The sequence below is a fragment of the Bubalus kerabau genome, chromosome 7 (assembly GCF_029407905.1).
Source record: "Bubalus kerabau isolate K-KA32 ecotype Philippines breed swamp buffalo chromosome 7, PCC_UOA_SB_1v2, whole genome shotgun sequence".
Taxonomy (NCBI): Eukaryota; Metazoa; Chordata; class Mammalia; order Artiodactyla; family Bovidae; genus Bubalus; species Bubalus kerabau.
The window spans coordinates 92,981,318-93,000,570 of NC_073630.1; the positions used below are offsets into that span (position 1 = coordinate 92,981,318).

The 19,253-nt window shown below is 40.0% G+C and overlaps 1 long non-coding RNA gene across 2 annotated transcripts in view; it reads right to left on the bottom strand.

Annotated features, from left to right (window-relative positions):
• Positions 1–1,076: 1,076 nt before the first annotated feature.
• Positions 1,077–19,253, bottom strand: part of LOC129657275 (uncharacterized) — a 37,587-nt gene continuing 19,410 nt past the window's right edge. Inside the window, exons 1-3 of one of the 2 annotated variants that reach the window (XR_008716645.1) lie at positions 9,904–10,384; positions 9,465–9,667; positions 1,077–1,332 (exon numbers count right to left, since the gene is read on the bottom strand). This is a non-coding gene — a long non-coding RNA (uncharacterized LOC129657275). Of the gene's footprint in view, positions 1,333–9,464; positions 9,668–9,903; positions 10,385–19,253 lie in introns of those variants that run through there. The other variant, XR_008716644.1, reaches the window with a different exon arrangement.

A 19,253-nucleotide genomic window follows, 5' to 3' on the forward strand; every position in this document is an offset into this window, starting at 1 on the left:
GGTCACAGAGCAGACAAGCAGATGAGTAAGGGTGCAGAAACCAGTTCTCTGATACTCCAGCCAGTGTAGACTTCCTGGAAAGTACTTAAGCAAAGGAGAAATTGAGTAAAAAGCATTTAATATGTTTAATGATTAATTTTTGCTATTTCAGGATAGACTTCATTATTTGAGGTTTGTCTGATCTGATGAGCATGCAGCAAGATTTTAATATCTAAGAGTTCTATAAATGTATTATTGTGAAAAAATTACCCAAATCTCTGAGTGAAAGAGAAATAAAGGGAAGTGATTTGTTAAGGTCAGTCCATTAGATGAAACACCAAATCCAAGTCAGGTTACAGGATAAGGATTCTTTATTGAGGACTTGACATATAGATTAGTTCTTGTGCCATGAATGATGTTGTTCCTTTTAATGTTTGGAGGTTTTATCCTACTTTGTAAGTAGAAATCCCTTGCCCATGAAAAAATGTGGCCAAATATTTCTGACTCCTTGAATTGTAGCTGCACTTCAAGATCTGGATACACAACAAGTGAAAGGTAGAAAATAATAATGTGCAGTGCGTAACTTAGACTAGATGACTACTAAGAACACTTGAAGTGAAGTGAAGTTGCTCAGTCGTGTCCGACTCTTGCGACCCCATGGATAGTAGCCTACCAGGCTCCGCGATCCATGGGATTTTCCAGGCAAGAATACTGGAGTGGGCTGCCATTTCCTTCTCCAGGGGATCTTCCCAACCCAGAGATCGAACCTGGGTCTCCTGTGTTGCAGACAGATGCTTTACCGTCTGAGCCACTCTCAAATCCTAGGTGTGTCCCTGCCTGGTAATTGCTATCTCTTGCATACAGTGGGATTACATGTGATAAATGTGTCCATTCTGCTAGGATCGGCTAATGAGACAAAAAAAACTTTCCACATTAATGATTTTTTATTAGTGTTCTCAGTATTCCAGAATCCAAATACCATGGAACTTTAAAATAACCTGAAAACAGAGAGGTTTGAATAACTCTTGCTCAAATAATCATCATAACAGCGAAAAACTTGGACACAGGAGACAAACATCACCAGCTTCATGATTTCTTCATTATGCAGGTATTGTATATTGGCCAGTTTCTTTGTTATGATGCTTCATTCTAATGCTGTTTTATCAGACGTGCATCCAGGTGAATGCAAGAGACTTATAGATTCTTAGTATTGGAAGAACATCATAGCTCGTGGCATAGGGTTAAGGAGGCTGGTTCTAGAATGTGATATCAGAGTTTGACTCTTGCTCTGCCACTTCATCCTTGTGGGACCTTGGGCAAGCTGTGTAGCCTCTTCTGCCTCAGCGTCCCCATCTGCAAATTGAGGGCAACAGTAGTACTGACCGCTTAGGATTGTTAGAAGATTCACTACATGGAAGCCACAGAAAAAGGTTCTTATCATACAGAAAATACACTGTTAAATATTCTTTGCTCCAACTGCCTAAGATCCTCATTTAATAGATGAGGAAAGTGAAATCTACAAGGATAAGTGACTTTCTCTTTATTTCAGAGAATAGAGCTTTACCTGACATAGATTTAAACCCATGCAATGAATCCCAATGATTTCTATGCTGCATAAGGTCATCTGGTGATGACTTCTCATTTTGGACTTTGAAAATGACTTTTTTTCAGAAGAAATGATTTCAACCTGATTCATGTGATCCAGCAAAGGATTACTTCAAGTCTGGCCTTATAAGTCATTGGAATTTGTAACTGTCTCTGGGTTAGGAGAACTGGGAATGTCCTATGACAAAATTAATTTCTCTCCACCCACTGATGGATGCTTGCAATTCTCTTTAGTTTAAGGATCCATGCCTTGTTCAAACACACATTTTTCTATTAAGGAGAACACTTCAAGTTTTATTAATCACTTACATCGTACTGTAAAAAAAAACAAATAAAACCAGAAGTTTTGAAAAGGGGGAAAGATGAGAAAAGAAAGGTCCTAGGACCTAAAAATAGAGCATAGAATTGGGGTAGCTTGAGAACTTTGATAGCAGACTTCTCCACAATTTGACTTGTAATCAACTCTCCACATGACTATTTCTAAAGTAACATTTGTTCTGGAATTAATGAATCTGATCTGTTTGCAGTGCACTAAGCCACATGCTGGGTATGGTGGAGGAGGCAGACACAGTCTATCTCCTCGCAGACTGCCAGTCTAGTAGGAGACAGGAAACAGACACACTTATATAACTACAACAATTGTTAGTGTTAGTCACGAAGCTTTGTCTGACTCTTTGTGACCCCATGGACTGTAGCCTGCCAGGCTCCTCTGTCTGTGGAATTCTCCAGACAAGAATATCAGAGTGGGTAGCCATTCCTTTCTCCAGGGGATCTTTCCAACCCAGAGATAAAATCCAGGTCTCCTGCATCGCAAGCAGACTCTTTACCATTAGAGCCATCAGGGTAGCCCAAGTCACTTGGTCATGTCTGACTATTTACAACCCCATGTTAAACACAGTAGAACTGAGGGGCGTGTGGGGGAACCAATGGAAAATCACAGTTCATCAGCACTTCTCACTCTTGCAAGTGACGTTGTTCAGCCGCTCAGTTGTGTCTGACTCTGAGATCCCATGGACTGCAGCACACCAGGCTTCCTTGTCCTTCACCATCTCCCAGAGCTTGCTCAAACTCATGTCCACGGAGTCAGTGATACCATCCAAATATCTTGTCCTCTGTCAGCAAAGTCTTGTCTCTGCTTTTTAATATGCTGTCTAGGTTGATCATAGCTTTTCTTCCAAGGAGCTAGCATCTTTTAATTTCATGGCTGCAGTCACCATCTGCAGTGATTTTGGAGCCCAAGAAAATAGTCTGTCACTGTTTTCCATTGTTTCCCCATCCATTTGCCATGAAGTGATGGGACTCGATGCAGTGATCTTAGTTTTATGAATGTTGAGTTTTAAGCCAGCTTTTCCACTCTCCTCTTTTACTTTCATCAAGAGGCTCTTTAATTCCTCTTCTCTTTCTGCCATAAGGGTGGTGTCATCTGCATATCATCAGTTCTTGATATTTCTCCTGGAAATCTTGATTCCAGCTTGTGGTCCATTCAGCCTGGCATTTCCCATGATGTACCCTGTATATATGTTGGATAAACAGGGTGACAATATACAGCCTTGATGTACTCCTTTCCCAATTTGGAACCAGTCTGTTGTTCCTGGTCTGGTTCTAACTGAATACGGTTCTAACTTTTGCTTCTTCACCTGCAAACAGATTTCTCAGGAAGCAGGTAAGGTGGTCTGGGATTCCTATCTCTTGAAGAACTTCCCACAGTTTGTTGTGATACACACAGTCAAAGGCTTTAGCATAGTCAGTAAAACAGAAGTAGATGCTTTTCTGGAATTTTGCTTTTTCTGTGATCCAACGGATGTTGCAATTTGATCTCTGGTTCCTCTACCTTTTCTAAATCCAACTTGAACATCTGGAAGTTCTCGGTTCACATACTGTTGAAGCCTACCTTGGAGAATTTTGAGCATTACTTTGCTAGCATGTGAAATAAGTGCAATTGTGAAGTAGTTTGAACCTTCTTTGGCACTGCCTTTCTTTGGGATTGGAATGAAAACCGACCTTTCCAGTCCTATGGCCACTGCTGAGTTTTCCAAATTTGCTGGCATATTGAGTGCGGCACTTTTACAGCATCATGTTTTAGGGTTTGAAATAGCTCAGCTGGAATTCCATCACCTCCACTAACTTCTTTTGTAGTGATGCTTTCTAAGGCCCAGTTGATTTCTCACTCCATGATGTCAGGCTCTAGGTGAGTAATCACACCATCATAGTTATCTGGGTTATTAAGGTCTCTTTTATACAGTTCTTCTGTGTATTCTTGCCATCTCTTCTTAGTATCTTCTGCTTCTGTTAGGTCCATACCATTTCTGTCCTTTATTGTGCCCATCTTTAGATGAAATGTTCTCTAATTTTCTTGAAGACACATCTCTGCTGCTGCTGCTGCTAAGTCACTTCAGTCATGTCTGACTCTGTGCGACCCCATAGACAGCAGCTCACCAGGCTCCCCCATCCCTGGGATTCTCCAGGCAAGAACACTGGAGTGGGTTGCCATTTCCTTCTCCAATGCATGAAAGGGAAAAGTGAAAGGGAAGTCGCTCAGTCATGTCCGACTCTTTGCGACCCCATGGTCTGCAGCCTACCAGGCTCCTCCGTCCATGGGATTTTCCAGGCAAGAGTACTGGAGTGGGGTGCCATTGCCTTCTCCAAGACACATCTATAGTCATTTCCATTCTATTGTTTTCCTCTATTTCTTTGTATTGTTTGCTTAGAAAGGTTTTTTTTTTATCTCTCCTTGCTGTTTTTTGGAACTCTGCATTCAGATGGGTATATCTTTCCTTTTCTTCTTTTCCTTTCACTTCTCTTTTCTCAGCTATTTGTAAGGTCCCCATAGACAACCATTTTGCCTTTTTATATTTCCTTTTTGGGGATGGTTATGATCACCACTTCCTCTACAATGTTACGGAACCTCATCCATAGTTCGTCAGGCACTCTATATCACATCTAATCCCTTGAATGTATTTGTCACTTCCACTGTGTAATTGTAAGGGATTTGATTTAGTTCATACCTGAATGGTTTTCCCTACTTTCTTCAATTTAAGTCTGAATTTGGCAATAAGGAGTTCATGATCTGAGCCACAGTCAGCCCCCGGTCTTGTTTTTGCTCACTGTATAGAACTTCTCCATCTTTGGCTGCAAAGAATGTAATCAATAAATCTGATTTTGGTACTGACCATGATGTTCATGTGTAGAGTCATCTCTTATGTTGTTGGAAGAGGGTGTTTTCTATGACCAATGGGTTCCCTTGGCAGAACTCTGTTAGCCTTTTTCCTGCTTCATTTTGTACTCCAAGGCCAAACTTGCCTGTTACTCCAGGTATCTCTTGACTTCCTACTTTTGCATTCAAGTTCCCTGTGATGAACAGGATATCACTTTTTGTGTTAGTTCTACAAGGTTTTAAAGGTCTTCATAGAACCATTCAGCTTCAGCTTCTTCAGCATTAGTGTTTGGGACATAGACTTGGATTACTGTGATATTGAATGGTTTACTTTGGAAACAAACAGAGATCATTCTATTGCTTTTGAGATTGCACTCCGGTACCGCATTTTGGACTCTTGTTGGCTATGAGGGCTACTCCATTTCTTCTAAGGGATTCTTTCCCACAGTAGTACATATAATGGTCATCTGAATTAAATTTGCCCATACTGGCCCATTTTAACTCACTGATTCCTAAAATATCTATGTTCACTCTTGCCATCTCCTGTTAGAATACTTACAATTTACCTTGATTTGGGGACCTAACATTCCAGGTTTCTAGGCAATATTGTTCTTTACAGCATGGGACTTTACTTCCATCACCAGTCACATCCACAGCTGGGTGTTGCTTTTGCTTTGGCTCAGCCTCTTCATTCCTGCTGGAGCTATTTCTTCACCCTTCTCCAGTAGCATATTGGGCACCTACCGACTTGGGGAATTCATCTTTAAGTGTCCTATCTTTTTGCCTTTTCATACTGTTCATGGGATTCTCAAGGCAAGAATACTCCAGGGGACCACATTTTGTCAGAACTCTCTACCATGACCCATCTATATTGGGTGGCCCAACATGGTATGGCTCATAGTTTCATTGATTTAGACAGGCTGTGATTCATGTGATCAGCTTGGTTAGTTTTCTGTGATTGTGTTTTTCATTCTGTCTGCCCTCTGAAGGATGACAGTAAGAGGCTTGTGGAAGCTTCCTAATGAGAAGGACTGGTGGTGAAAATCGGATCTTCCTCTGGTAAGGGAGGCCATGCTCAGTAAATCTTAAATCCAGTTTTCTGCTAATGGGTGGGGCTGTGTTCCCTCTCTGTAGTTTGGCCTCAACCTAGAGGGTAATGGTAGGGGTAGTAGCTCTAATGACCCAGAAGAGTGCAGAGGGAGCCTAAGGATTTGGAACCAGATGTAGAAGCCTGATGAACCATACAAGTGTGATATTCCTTTGAAAGCACTTGTTTTAGACAGAGACTCACACACAGACTTAGAGAATGAACTTATGGTTGCTGGGGGGAAGGGATAGTTAGGGAGTTTGGGATGGACATGTACACACTGCTATATTTAAAATGGATATCCAACAAGGATCTGCTGGTCCATAGCACATGGAACTCTGCTCAATGTTATGTGGCAGCCTGGCTGGGAGGGGGGTTTAGGGGAAAGTGGATATATGTACAAGTATGGCTGAGTCCCTTCACCGCTCACCTGAAACTATCACAACATGGCTAATTGGCCAAACCCCAATACAAAATAAAAAGTTTAAAAAATTGTGAAAAGAAACAAAGCACTTGTTCTAACTTAAAGATTCAAGAAACGTTTCCTACTTAATAAGTTTGCCTTGATAATAGTAATTTATTATAAAAGTAAACTTTTAATTTACACCCATTAAAACTGGTGCTTCAGGGTGATGCCTGCATGGATCCATGGCTTCTCTTACAATGTTATACAACGCTCTGTAACCCTGGGGATCAGGGTGCTCCAATCTTGTGTTTGATGTTATGGAAGCGTGCAACCTCACACCTGCAGCATTTCCTGTGTGTATGTTGCCATTCGTCACCTCCAGTTGCCTGTATAGCTCTGAGTCATGATCAGGAAGGAAGCAAGTGTTAGAGTAGCTTGTGCTTTCTCTTCCACACACCTAGTAAAACCTGTTGTACATCTCAACACCATTTGGATCAACAACTGGCAGAGAGAGGAGAGAGGACCTGGGAAAAATTAAATTCATGTAGAAGCTTCATGGTGGTCATAACCCTTCTTAGCATTGAGGTGTGCCTATTGTATGTCTAACTTTCCTATCTGAAATCCAGTATTTAAAGGTTTTCTTTTTCCTGTGCCAAGCAGCATGAACAAGAAGATGCTAGTACACGGGCACCTGGTAACAAATAGAGCTAAACTGAAGCGCAATGTGCACATTCTCTATTCTCCTCAGTCCCCTCCCCACTTTGGACATTAGTCAGTTTTGTATAATGATGATACTATGTTTTCTTTTGTTTGTACAGTAAGGGAAATGTATTATAATTTTCTATAATTTCCAGGATGAACTAATATTTTGTATTGGGCATCCCTGGTAGCTGGATGGCAAAGAATCTGGCTGTAATGCAGGAGACACAGAAGATGCAGGCTTGATCCCTGGGTTGAGAAGAACCCCTGGAAAAGGGAAAGGCTACCCACTCCAGTCTTCTTGCCTGAAGAATTCCATGAAAGAGGAGCCTGGTGGGCTATCGTCCATAAAAATTGCAAAGAGTCGGATGCGACTGAGAGACTAACACTTTCACTTGTATTACAAAGTATTTATTTTTGAGGTTGAGCTTTCTGAAGATAAATTTTGTGCTTAATTTTGATATTGATATCACTAATTTCTTAGACTTTTACTAAAAATTTAGTAAAAAGCATTAATAAATTTCAATAAAAATTCATTGGTACCTAACATCAGGTCTAGCATTTAATGGCATTCAATAAATATTAATCCAATGGGTGAATGAAAGAAATACATTAATGAACAAAATTAATTACAGAATCTTTTTTGGGGAAACAGTGAAAGATGAAGTAAAGCACTGCCATAATTATATGCTTGACAAATTCTTGACATTTTCTGTTACCTGTGTATTTTGGCAAATTAAAAGTATAAGGTCAAACCATCAAAACTTCAATTAAATGGCTTTATCAGTTTATACTGAAAACAGTTTTAAAATTTCAAACGAGTCAAATGAGTCTTCATTTTATCATTCTGTAATTTTGCTCAACTTTCATTAGACATTCTTTTTATGTGTGTGTCTCTATCTATAGATTTTGTCCTCTCTGAATTTCAACTCAGGGTTGAATAATGTTGAAGAAAGTTTTTCTCTGCACTGCAAGTAAGAACTGACCACTTGCTGCTGGAGTGAAAGACCAAAACTCTTGAGATTTTATTACTGCTTAGTGAATTACTATACATGCCTAGTAAGAGGATAGAACTAGAGAAAGAGCCACCTGAATTTGTTCAAAGCAAATCTTGTTCTCCTTTTTTAGGAGGAAGGGGAAAAGGTCCTTTCATTCCCATACTTTATATTGTTTATAGGTAGAAATTAGTTGAAATGGGTCTGCATTATTGTGTATGTGTGTGCTCAGTTGCTCAGTCGTGTCTTTGCAGCCCCCCATGGACTTTGTCTCTTTCATCTCCCTAGTGGCCCAGGTAGTGAAGAGTCTGCCTGCAATGTTTGAGATCCTGATTCTATCTCTGGGTCAGGAGGATCCCCTGGAGAAGGACATGGCTACCCACTCCAGTATTCTTGCCTGGAAAATCCCGTGGACAGAGGAGCCTGTCAGGCTACAGTCCATGGGGCTGCAGAGAGTTGAACACAGCTGAGCTACTAAACCTTTAACTTTCAATGAAGAAAGAAAACTAACATAAAGATAGTGACCCCATAAAGACAATGATTCCGTAAAGACTGGGCTATAATTGCAAAAAAAAAAAAAAAAAATTCAAGGAAAATCTTTCTATTGTTTTGGTTCCTTTTTTCACTACCAGGAAGGAAAGCTTGCTTCTAAGCCTGTCTAATGCAAGCTAGCCTAAGGAAACTGAAATTTCTTTCAGAGTGTCATTAAAAAGACAGAGCCAGTATGAACTGTTTCATCTATAACCTCTAAAGAAACTATTTGCATAGAGTTATAATAGAAATTACTAATATAAAAATTATTAACACTTCCAAAAAGACCTACAAGTTTAACACGTAAAAATGAAACCAGAACAATTTGCAGGAGTCACAAAAGACACAGATTAGATCCCTGGGTCAGGAAGATCCCCTGGAAGAGGGCATGACAATCCACTCCAATATATTCTTGCCTGGAGAATCCCATGGACAGAGGAGCCAGGTGGGCTACCGTCCATGGGGTCACAAAGAATTGGACTAGACTGAGTGACTAAGCACACACCCACTTTGGTTCCTAGATTTATGTGTTTATGAGAAGTCGAATGAACAGTCATTTACCTGAATTTGGTAAACTTAAGATTTAGATTCGACATGTTTGATTAGTAGGGAAGTGGATAAAACAGAATCTGTTTCAGCAAACCCTTGTAAGTCACATCTAAAGGGGGATTTCCTTCCCATGACATTATATTTTCCTTGACGTAGAGTTCTGCCTTCTTCTTCTCTAGCCTCTACCAGAAATACAAATAATATGCATGTGAAAAAAATTTTTTTACCAAAATTTTAAAATAATCTTCATGTAACTTCCTCTATATCTTTTTTTGTGACTCTTACTAGCAAAGTTAGAGATATTTATACAATTGATGATCTGTCTATGGGAAAACAATGCCCCATTATTTTTATTTTTGAGCCATTAGTAAGAGAAAACTCATTGAGGAAAGGGGATTTAAAGGGAGATTTCCAAAACTCTCAGGAAATTCCACACGTGGTCAAAGGGCTCATACTCACGATTCCTGCAGCATGTCCACAAACAGCATTAGTCAGGAATTCCTACTGAGTCACCCCTCAGGAATTCATCGCAGTGGAGCCTGCCGAGGAAGCCAACTGCGAATGGTCATGGTTACCATTCTGCGCTGAGTCAGGACTCCTGGAAGAGCTCCTTTTTTCAGATGTTTTTATGTGCTCATCATGAACCAGGATCTTGGGATTTACTTCAGACCAGAAGGAAAAAAAAGATCACTTAGGTTACAGTACATTAGTCTATAGCTATAGGGCTGAAAGTCTGTTCCCTGGATAGGTAACAGCTGGGAACTTGTAGAAATGCAAAATCTTGGCCCCCTCCCAGACCTTCTGAAACAGAAATTCTAGGAGTAAAGTTACAAGATTTGTGTTTCAACAAGCCTTCCAGGTGATTCTGCTGTGCCCATGAGGATTGAGGCAGGCTCACCGAATTAAGGGAGAGAACAGGAGACCTGAATCCAGACCGGGCAAGTTGAGGGTGAGGGAGAGAGGATGCAATTGCCTATACTTTGTAAAGAGACAGTAGGTTTGCTGAGGAAAAAAAGAGGGAAGAAGTGGAGAAATGTGTTCCGTACAGAGTATACTGGTCTCCAAGAGCCAAGAATGGAAAGACCGAAGCCAAGGAAGGGAGAGGAAACAGACAGACTCAGAATCTGAAGAGTCCAGAGGCACCCAGTGGAGAAGGACTTATCCCAAACGATGACTCATTGAAGATCATTGAAGATTAAAACCAAGGAAAGACATGGTTATATCTGCATTTTAGAAAGTTCACTTGCAGAAACGAGAAGAGAGTGGAGGGATGAAGCTAGAGGTTAGATCAATGAGGAAATTTTCATGGTGGTGCAGTGGCTGGAGAAGAGCCCCAGTAGAAGTGATGTTTGAAAAAGTGACTCGGAAAAACCATGTGTTATAATAGATTATACTATATTTACTACTTCAGTTCAGTTCAGTTGCTCAGTTGTGTCCGACTCTCCAACCCCATGGACTGCACCATGCCAGGCCTCTCTGTCCATCACCAACGCCCAGAGTTTACTCAAACTCATGTGCATTGAGTCAGTGATGCCGTCCAACCATCTCATCCTCTGTCATCCCCTTGTCCTCCTGCCCTCAATCTTTCCCAGCATCAGGGTCTTTTCAAATGAGTCAGTTCTTCGCATCAGGTGGCCAAAGTATTGGAGTTTCAGCTTCAACATCAGTCCTTCCAATGAATAGTCAGGACTTATTTCCTTTAGGATGGACTGCTTGGATTTCCTTGCAGTCCAAGGGATTCTTAAGAGTCTACTCCAACACCACAGCTCAAAAGCATCAATTCTTCGGTGCTCAGCCTTCTTTATAGTCCAACTCTCACATCCATACATGGCTACTGGAAAAAGCATAGCCTTGACTAAATGGAATTTTGTTGGCAAAGTAATGTCTCTGCTTTTTAATATGCTGTCTAGGTTGACATTAATTTTCTTCCAAGGAGTAAGCATCTTTTAATTTCTTGGCTGCAGTTACCATCTGCAGTGACTTTGGAGCCCCCCAAAAATAAAGTCTGTCACTGTTTCCACTGTTTCCCTATTTGCCATGAAGTGATGGGACCAGATGCCATGATCTTAGTTTTCTGAATGTTGAGCTTTAAGCCAAATTTTTCACTCCTCTTTCACTTTCATCAAGAAGCTCTTTAGTTTTTCTTCACTTTCTGCCATAAGGGTGGTATCATCTGCATATCTGAGGTTACTGATATTTCTCCTCACAATCTTGATTCCAGCTTGTGCTTCATCCAGCCCAGCATTTCTCATGATGTCACCCTAAGTTAAATAAGCAGGGTGACAATATATAGCCTTGACATACTCTTTTCCCAAATAGATGTTTTTCTGGAACTCTCTTGCTTTTTTGATGATTCAATGGATGTTGGCAATTTGGTCTCAGTTCCTCTGCCTTTTCTAAATCCAGCTTGAGCATTTGGAAGTTCATGGTTCATGTACCGTTGAAGCCTACATTGGAGAATTTTGAACATTACTTTGCTATCATGTGAGATGAGTGCAATTGTGGGATAGTTTGAACATTCTTTGGCATTGCCTTTCTTTGGGATTGGAATGAAAACTGACCTTTTCCAGTCCTGTGGCCACTGCTGAGTTTTCCAAATTTGCTGGCATAATGAGTGCAGTGCTTTCACAGCATTATCTTTTAGGATTTGAAATAGGTCTATTGGAATTCCATCACTTTCACTAGCTTCATTCATAGTGATGCTTCCTGAGGCCCACTAGACTTTGCATTCAAGGATGTCTGGCTCTAGGTAAGCAATCACACCATAGTGATTATCTGGGTCATAAAGATCTTTTCTGTATAGTTCTGTGTGTTTTTCCCACCTCTTTTTAATATTTTCTGCTTCTGTTAGGTCCATACCATTTCTGTCTTTTAGTGTGCTGATCTTTGCATGAAATGTTCCCTTGGTATCTCTAATTTTCTTGAAAACATCTCTAGTATTTCCCATTCTATTGTTTCCCTCTGTTTCTTTGCACTAATCACTGAGGAATGCTTTCTTATCTCTCCTTGCTCTTCTTTGGAACTCTGACTAGTAGTAAATACTGACAATAGTCTGCAAGGCGAACTAAACAGAAAAGACCACTGTCTATACTGTATAATACAAATGTTGAAATATATGCTTTTAAAAACAAACAATATTGAAGCATATATATGAAAATCTTTATCTCTGGGTGGTGAGATTACAGATAATTTGGGGTTCTTCTTTATATTTTCTTTATTTCCTCAATTTTCTAATAGTGAATGGAAATCATATTTAAAATCAAGAACTACAAAAGTTGAAGAGGAAGGAAGGAAGAAAGAAGACAGGAAGGGAGGAAGGGAGAGAGGTTCATATTTGAGGACAGAATGGGATAATGAATGGGAAGTCAGAGGTAAATTATAATCCCTACAATGCTCTTTGGATTTAATCCATCTTAAAATTGCCCATAGGGACTTCTCTGGTGGTCCAGAGGTTAAGACTCTGTGCTTCCACTGCAGGGAGCATGGGTTCAATACCTGGTGGGAGAACTAACATCCTGCATGCTGCTGCCATGGCCAAAAAGTTAAAAAAAAAAAAAAAAATGCCTATAAAGCAGCCCTGACAGGCTATGGCTCTGAACTCAGGTATACTGTAGGGCAGAGAAGGTTGGGACAGGAGGAGATAGTCGAAAATGAGGTGAATATAGAGAGAGAGGAATAAGTAGAATAAGTAGGCTGGGCTCTCCCTGACTGTTCACTACGTTATCCTGAGCTACAGAACTCATGAGAATCGCTGTGGGCAAAGAGAAGCCGTGGTGACTTCTTGGATGGAGGCTGCCCTCCCAAAGCTGACTGGCTGCCTAGATCCTGCCTTCCCCCAGGCCTTGCCTCACTGATTGAGAGCATTTGTTGCTCTAATTGTTGAGATAAGTAGATAATTTGAATGTGCTAGAACAGAGTTATTCAAAAGACTGTTCTTTGATTGCCTTTGCAGTTACTTTTTTTTTTTCTGGGCCCATTTCCCTGCTACGGGAAATGACACACAGTTCTAAAAAAAATGAAAATAAAAGAAAAAGAAATCTATGTAGCAACAAGGTTTATTTGTCAGGATTTAGCATCACAGAATGATGGGAGAAAGGTTTCATGTTATTCATGCAGAAGTATCAAGTGGTTAGAATTCCAGGAAACCATGCTGCATCATCGAAAAAGCAAAAGAGTTCCAGAAAAACATCTATTTCTGCTTTATTGACTATGCCAAAGCCTTTGACTGTGGGGATCACAATAAACTGTGGAAAATTCTGAAAGAGATGGGAATACCAGACTACCTGACCTGCCTCTTGAGAAACCTGTATGCAGGTCAGGAAGCAACAGTTAGAACTGGACATGGAACAACAGACTGGTTCCAATTTGGGAAAGACTATGTCAAGGCTGTATATTGTCACCCTGCTTATTTAACTTACATGCAGAGTACATCATGAGAAATGCTGGGCTGGAAGAAGCACAAGCTGGAATCAAGATTGCCAGGAGAAATATCAATAACCTCAGATATGCAGATGACACCACCCTTATGGCAGAAAGTGAAGAAGAATTAAAGAGCCTCTTGATGAAAGTGAAAAACGAGTGTGAAAAAGTTGTCTTAAAGCTCAACATTCAGAAAACTAAGGTCATGGCATCCAGTCCCATCACTTTATGGGAAATAGATGGGGAAACAGTGGCAACAGTGGCTGACTTTATTTTTGGGGGCTCCAAAATAAAAAGAGGCTTACTCCTTGGAAGGAAAGTTATGACCAACCTAGACAGCATATTAAAAAGCAGAGACACTACTTTGTCAACAAAGGTCCGTCTATTGAAAACTATGGTTTTTCCAGTAGCCATGTATGGATGTGAGAGTTGGACTATAAAGAAAGCTGAGCACAGAATTGATGCTTCTGAATTGTGGTATTGGAGAAAATTCTTGAGAGTCCCTTGGACTGCAAGAAGATCCAACCAGTCCATCCTAAAGGAGATCAGTCCTGGGTGTTCATTGGAAGGACTGATGTTGAAGCTGAAACTCCAATACTTTGGCCACCTGATGCAAAGAGCTGACTCATTTGAAAAGACCCTTATGCTGGGAAAGATTGAGTGCAGGAGGAGAAGGGGATGACAGAGGATGAGATAGTTAGATGGCATCACCGACTCAATGTACATGAGTTTGGGTAAACTCCAGGAATTGGTTATGGGCAGGGAGGCCTGGCGTGCTGCGGTTTGTGGGGTTGCAAAGAGTCAGACACAACTGAGCGACTGAACTGAACTGAAGTGATACTGATAACAGTAATGAATCATTTATCACTCTGCTAAGAACTTTACAAACACTATTATTTAATACTCACAATAGCCATATCAGTTTGCCTCAAAGAAAAAAAAATTACAGGTAATATAAACTGAGGTCTCAGGCATATGATTCTGGTAAACATCAGAACCTTAATTTGAACTAAGATTATTTTTATTCAGAAGTCAACACTGCAAGTTAAAAGATGGATGAGTTTCATGGTTGCACAACACTGAGAATACACTATCATCGATCTGTGCACTTAGCATGGTTAGGATGGAAAATTTTATGTTATGGTATTTTACCATGATTTTTAAAAAAAGTCTGTACTATTATATTGGAGAAGGTGATGGCACCCCACTCCAGTACTCTTGCCTGGAAAATCCCATGGATGGAGGAGCCTGGTAGGCTGCAGTCCATGGGGTTGTGAAGAGTCGGACACGACTGAACGACTTCACTTTGACTTTTCACTTTCATGCATTGGAGAAGGAAATGGTAACCCACTCCAGTGTTCTTGCCTGGAGAATCCCAGGGACGGCGGAGCCTGGTGGGCTGCCGTCTATGGGGTCGCATAGAGTCGGACGCGACTGAAGCGACTTAGCAGCAGCAGCAGCAGCACTATTATACACTGTATTGGTACATATTCCAGAGATGTTTTGTATGACCACTTTAATAGTCCTTAACATTAACGTATTGCATGCTTTTTGCAGAGAAAACTGAGGTGTCCTAAAACCTTTGCCCATCTTCTTCTTATTCATCTTTTCCTCTCTTCTCCTTTCACCTTTCCCCACCCTGGACAAACAGACAGACAGATGTACCGCCTCTTTCTTCAACACACTTGCACATTACCTACAGCCATAAACAATCTTCTCAGCCATGGTTGCTAAGGCTACACCTTAATCCTCATGTTGATTCCAAACTGAGGCAATTCAGACAGAGCTCACTTGACCCTAACATTGTAAACTGAAGAATAAGCATTTGGGAAGCCAGATTTCCACAAGGCTTTGGAAATTGTGATGAAGATAAAACTGAGAGGTGGTAGATGTAGCCAATGACAAGCTCAGGTGTTTAAATGCAACGGCAAACACACACACACACTCGCATGCATGCACATACATGCCCCTGGGAAGTAAACAAGTGAACTAGTACAATTCCAGAGAAATGAGAAAGTTGAGAAATAGAGGATGACAAGCTTGCCTAGACAGGCTTAGCTGCATTTCCTGAAACTCTCTGAGCCCCAGCTCTTGGTAATTCTTTCATAGACAAGAGAATGATATTGTTGCTTTCTGACCACAAGGTGGGGCTTGTATTGGGACAGACTGAATAGCTCAAGGATTCTTTGTGTTCGCCTTTTACATCTAGCAACCTTTCTACAGTGCCACCCAGATATGATTAAGGGCAACCAACAGTATCTTACTACACACTGACTTACAAGTCCACAGGATTCTGAAAGCTCCCAGGGTGAAATTTGTGCATCGCTTAAGACTTGCATCAGGAGCACTTATTTAACAGGAAAAGATAAAATATCTTATTTTTTTTCAGAATCTCTTTTTCCCTCGAAAGGGTATATTTGTGAAGGTAGGAAATGCTTTGCTGTGCTGTAGGGTTCCTTTGTGAATCCCTTAAAAGGTCAAGGTGAACCTGAGCTATTCCTTCTTTTTCTCCCTTTTATTGTAATGTGGAGTATTTCTTCTTTATTGAAGGAGAGAAGGGGAGGAGAAGAAAGAAGAGGCAGAAGGAAAAGAAATATTAAAACAGGATTATAAGACTTCTTAAAACAAACCAACTGAATAAATGATACCCTTAAGATTGCACAAATACATTGCAGTAGTCAGGTTATTAAAAAGGTAAGCACTTCATAGTTCATTCAGGTTCTGTGTCCAGGATAGGATAAACAATTCAAAGTGAACACTATCTAATGTTTTCAATCCTATCAATGTATCTCTGTGAATGACAGTGTTATCTTATTCAGTGATAACATCAAAGACAAGCTTTAAGAGTTTTTGTTACGGAACGACTCTAGGCAAATATACTTCCATTCCTCACCTCCACCCTGTTGATAAACTCTGCTTATAAAACAGAGATGTTATCAAATAGATTCATGGAAGGGGTGGTGACAGGGCATTTTTGCTCCTCTAAGCAGTTTCAGACCTGTCAGTAGCTTTCCTTGATATTCCTGTAACCCTTAATTTCTAATCTTAAAATGATCTTTTGCCATTTTTCAGAACTTAGGCCATTGAGGTGTAAATTCTCTCCAGGCTGCTGGACCCACACCCAGACTGGCCTTCTTTCTGCAGAGAGGAAAAGGCCCAGGCTTTGGGATCAGAGAGACTGAGGTTCAGATATGAACAGATTTGAGCCCAACTGCTCGTTTACTATGTGTACACAATTTTTACTCTCTTAGCCCCAGCTTTCTCACTTGTAAAATGAAGATGATAGCACCAAAAGCATAAATTTGTTTTTGAGAATTAAATACATTAGCTTATAAAAAGAATCCAGTATACTCAAAGCTAAATAAAGATTCAATTCAATCCCTATCAAAATTTCAATGGTATTTTTTTTTCACTGAAATGGGAAAAAATTCTAAAATTTGTGTAGAACTCGAAAAGACCCAGAAGAGTCAAAATAATCTTGAAAATAAAGAACTGAGTTGGAGATACCACACTTTCTGATTTCTTATAAATTATCTTATAAAACCATAGTAAACAAAACAATATGGTACTGGCATAAAAATAGACACATAGATCAATGGAATAGACTAGAGAGCCCAGAAGCAAACCCAAGTATATACAGTCAATTAATTTTCAATAAAGGCACCAAGAATACACAATGGGGAAAGAACTGTCTTTTCAGTAAATGGTATTGGGAAAACTGGATAACCACATTGCAAAAGAGTGGAACTGGGTCCTTATCTTACACTATATACAAAAATCAACTCCAAATGAATTAAGGACTTAATGTAAGACATAAAGTCACACAACGCTTAGAAAAAAGTGTAAGAATAATGATCCTCGACATCATCCCTGGCAGTGATTTTTTTTGGATATGACACCAAAAGTGCAGACAACAAAAGAAAAAATAAACAAGTAGGACTACATCAAACTAAAATGCCTCTGCACAGCAAAGGAAACAATCAACAAACTGGGAAGTCTGCCTGGAGATTGGGAGAGAACATTTTCAAATCATATAAGTGATAAGGTGTTACTATCCAAAACACAAGAAACTCATACAACTCAGTAGCAATACCACAGCAACAAAACCCAAAACCCAACTTGATGAAAAAATGGGCAAAGGACTTGAAGACATTTTTTTCAAAGAAGACATACAAATGGCCAACAGGTACATAAAAAGGTGCTCAACATCACTAATCATCTGGAAAATGCAAACCACAAAGAGACATCACCTCATACTTATTGACATGGCTATTACAGAAGTTTTCATAAAGCAAAAATGAAACCATAAAAGATAATTTAACTGTTGGCCATGATGGAGAGAAAGGGGGCCCTTGTATACTGCTGGTGGGAATATGAATTGATGTAGCAGCTATGGAAAATAGTATGAAAGTTGCTTGTAAAACTAAAAGTAGAATTACCGTATAATCCAACAATCAATCCCTCTTCTGGACATATATCTAAAGGAAGTGAAATAAGTACTTTGAAGAGACATCTGCACTCCCATGTTTATTGTACACTTATTCACAATAGCCGAAATATGGAAACAGTCCAAGCATTCATCAATGGATGAGTGGATCAAATCAATATATAGTACACATTACATTTATACAATGCTATGTGAACTGATGTGTCATTTAGATCTCAATAAAGCAGGAAGGAAAAAAAGAAATTGCTATATATACATATTTGCTTTTGTTGTTCAGTTGCTAGGCTGTGTCCAAATCTTTGTGGCCCTGTGGTCTGTAGCCCACCAGATTCCTCTGTTCATGGACTTTCCCAGGCAAGAATACTGGAGTGGGTTTCTATTTCCTTCTCCAGGCGATCTTTCCCACCCAGAGATCAAACCCACTATATTGCAGGTAGATTCTTTACCACTGAGCCACCAGAGAAGCCCATATATATGTGTATATATATGTATATACATAATATGAATATTATTTAAACTTAGAAAAGGAGATCTTGCAATTAAATACATAGAAGCAGAGAATAGAACAGCAGTTACCAGGTGTGGAAGGGTGGGGGAAATGGGGAGATGTTGGTTAAAGGGTACAAAATTTCAAGTATGTAGGATGGATGCTTCTGAGAGAGTCAGTTCCTAGGCAGGTTGATAGGGAGTCTAGGGGTCCCCAAGGAGAGAGGGGTCTGGAATTCTCAAGGAGGAAGAAAGGACAAACTTTTCTTCTTTCTCCACATTCCTTAGGATTATATAACAATAATGTATCCTGCCTAAGGACAGTCTTTGGATTCAACCTTCTGTTATCTTAAAATGTTAATTATGGGAGTAGACCTGGTCTTTACAAGGATGTATCTTGCCTGAGGACAGTGTTATCTTAAAAAGTAAATTATGGGAGTAGGACTGATGAGGTCTTTACAACCTCCAGATATTCTTTGGATTATATAACTTCATTGTTAACACTAGCAAGCAGGTACTCTTTCTGCCCCCTTCTGATGCCTTATCAGAAGCTTTCTCTATCTCCTTTATACTTTAATAAAACTTTATTACACAAAAGCTCAGAGTGATCAAGCCTCATCTCTGGCCCCGGATTGAATTCTTCTCCTCCGGGGGCCAAGAATCCTGGTGTCTTCGCGTGATTCAACAACAACCTTTCACTTCTAGGGGTTTAATGTACAGATAGTATAGGTTGGATATATCTAGTGATCTAATATATAGCATGGTGACTTAGTTCATAACACTGTATAGAACACTAGAAATTTTCTGAGAGAGTCGATTTCAAGTATTCTCCTCACACAAAATCATTGTAGGCAATGATATGATGATTAGCTTGACTTCAGTAATCATTTCAGTAT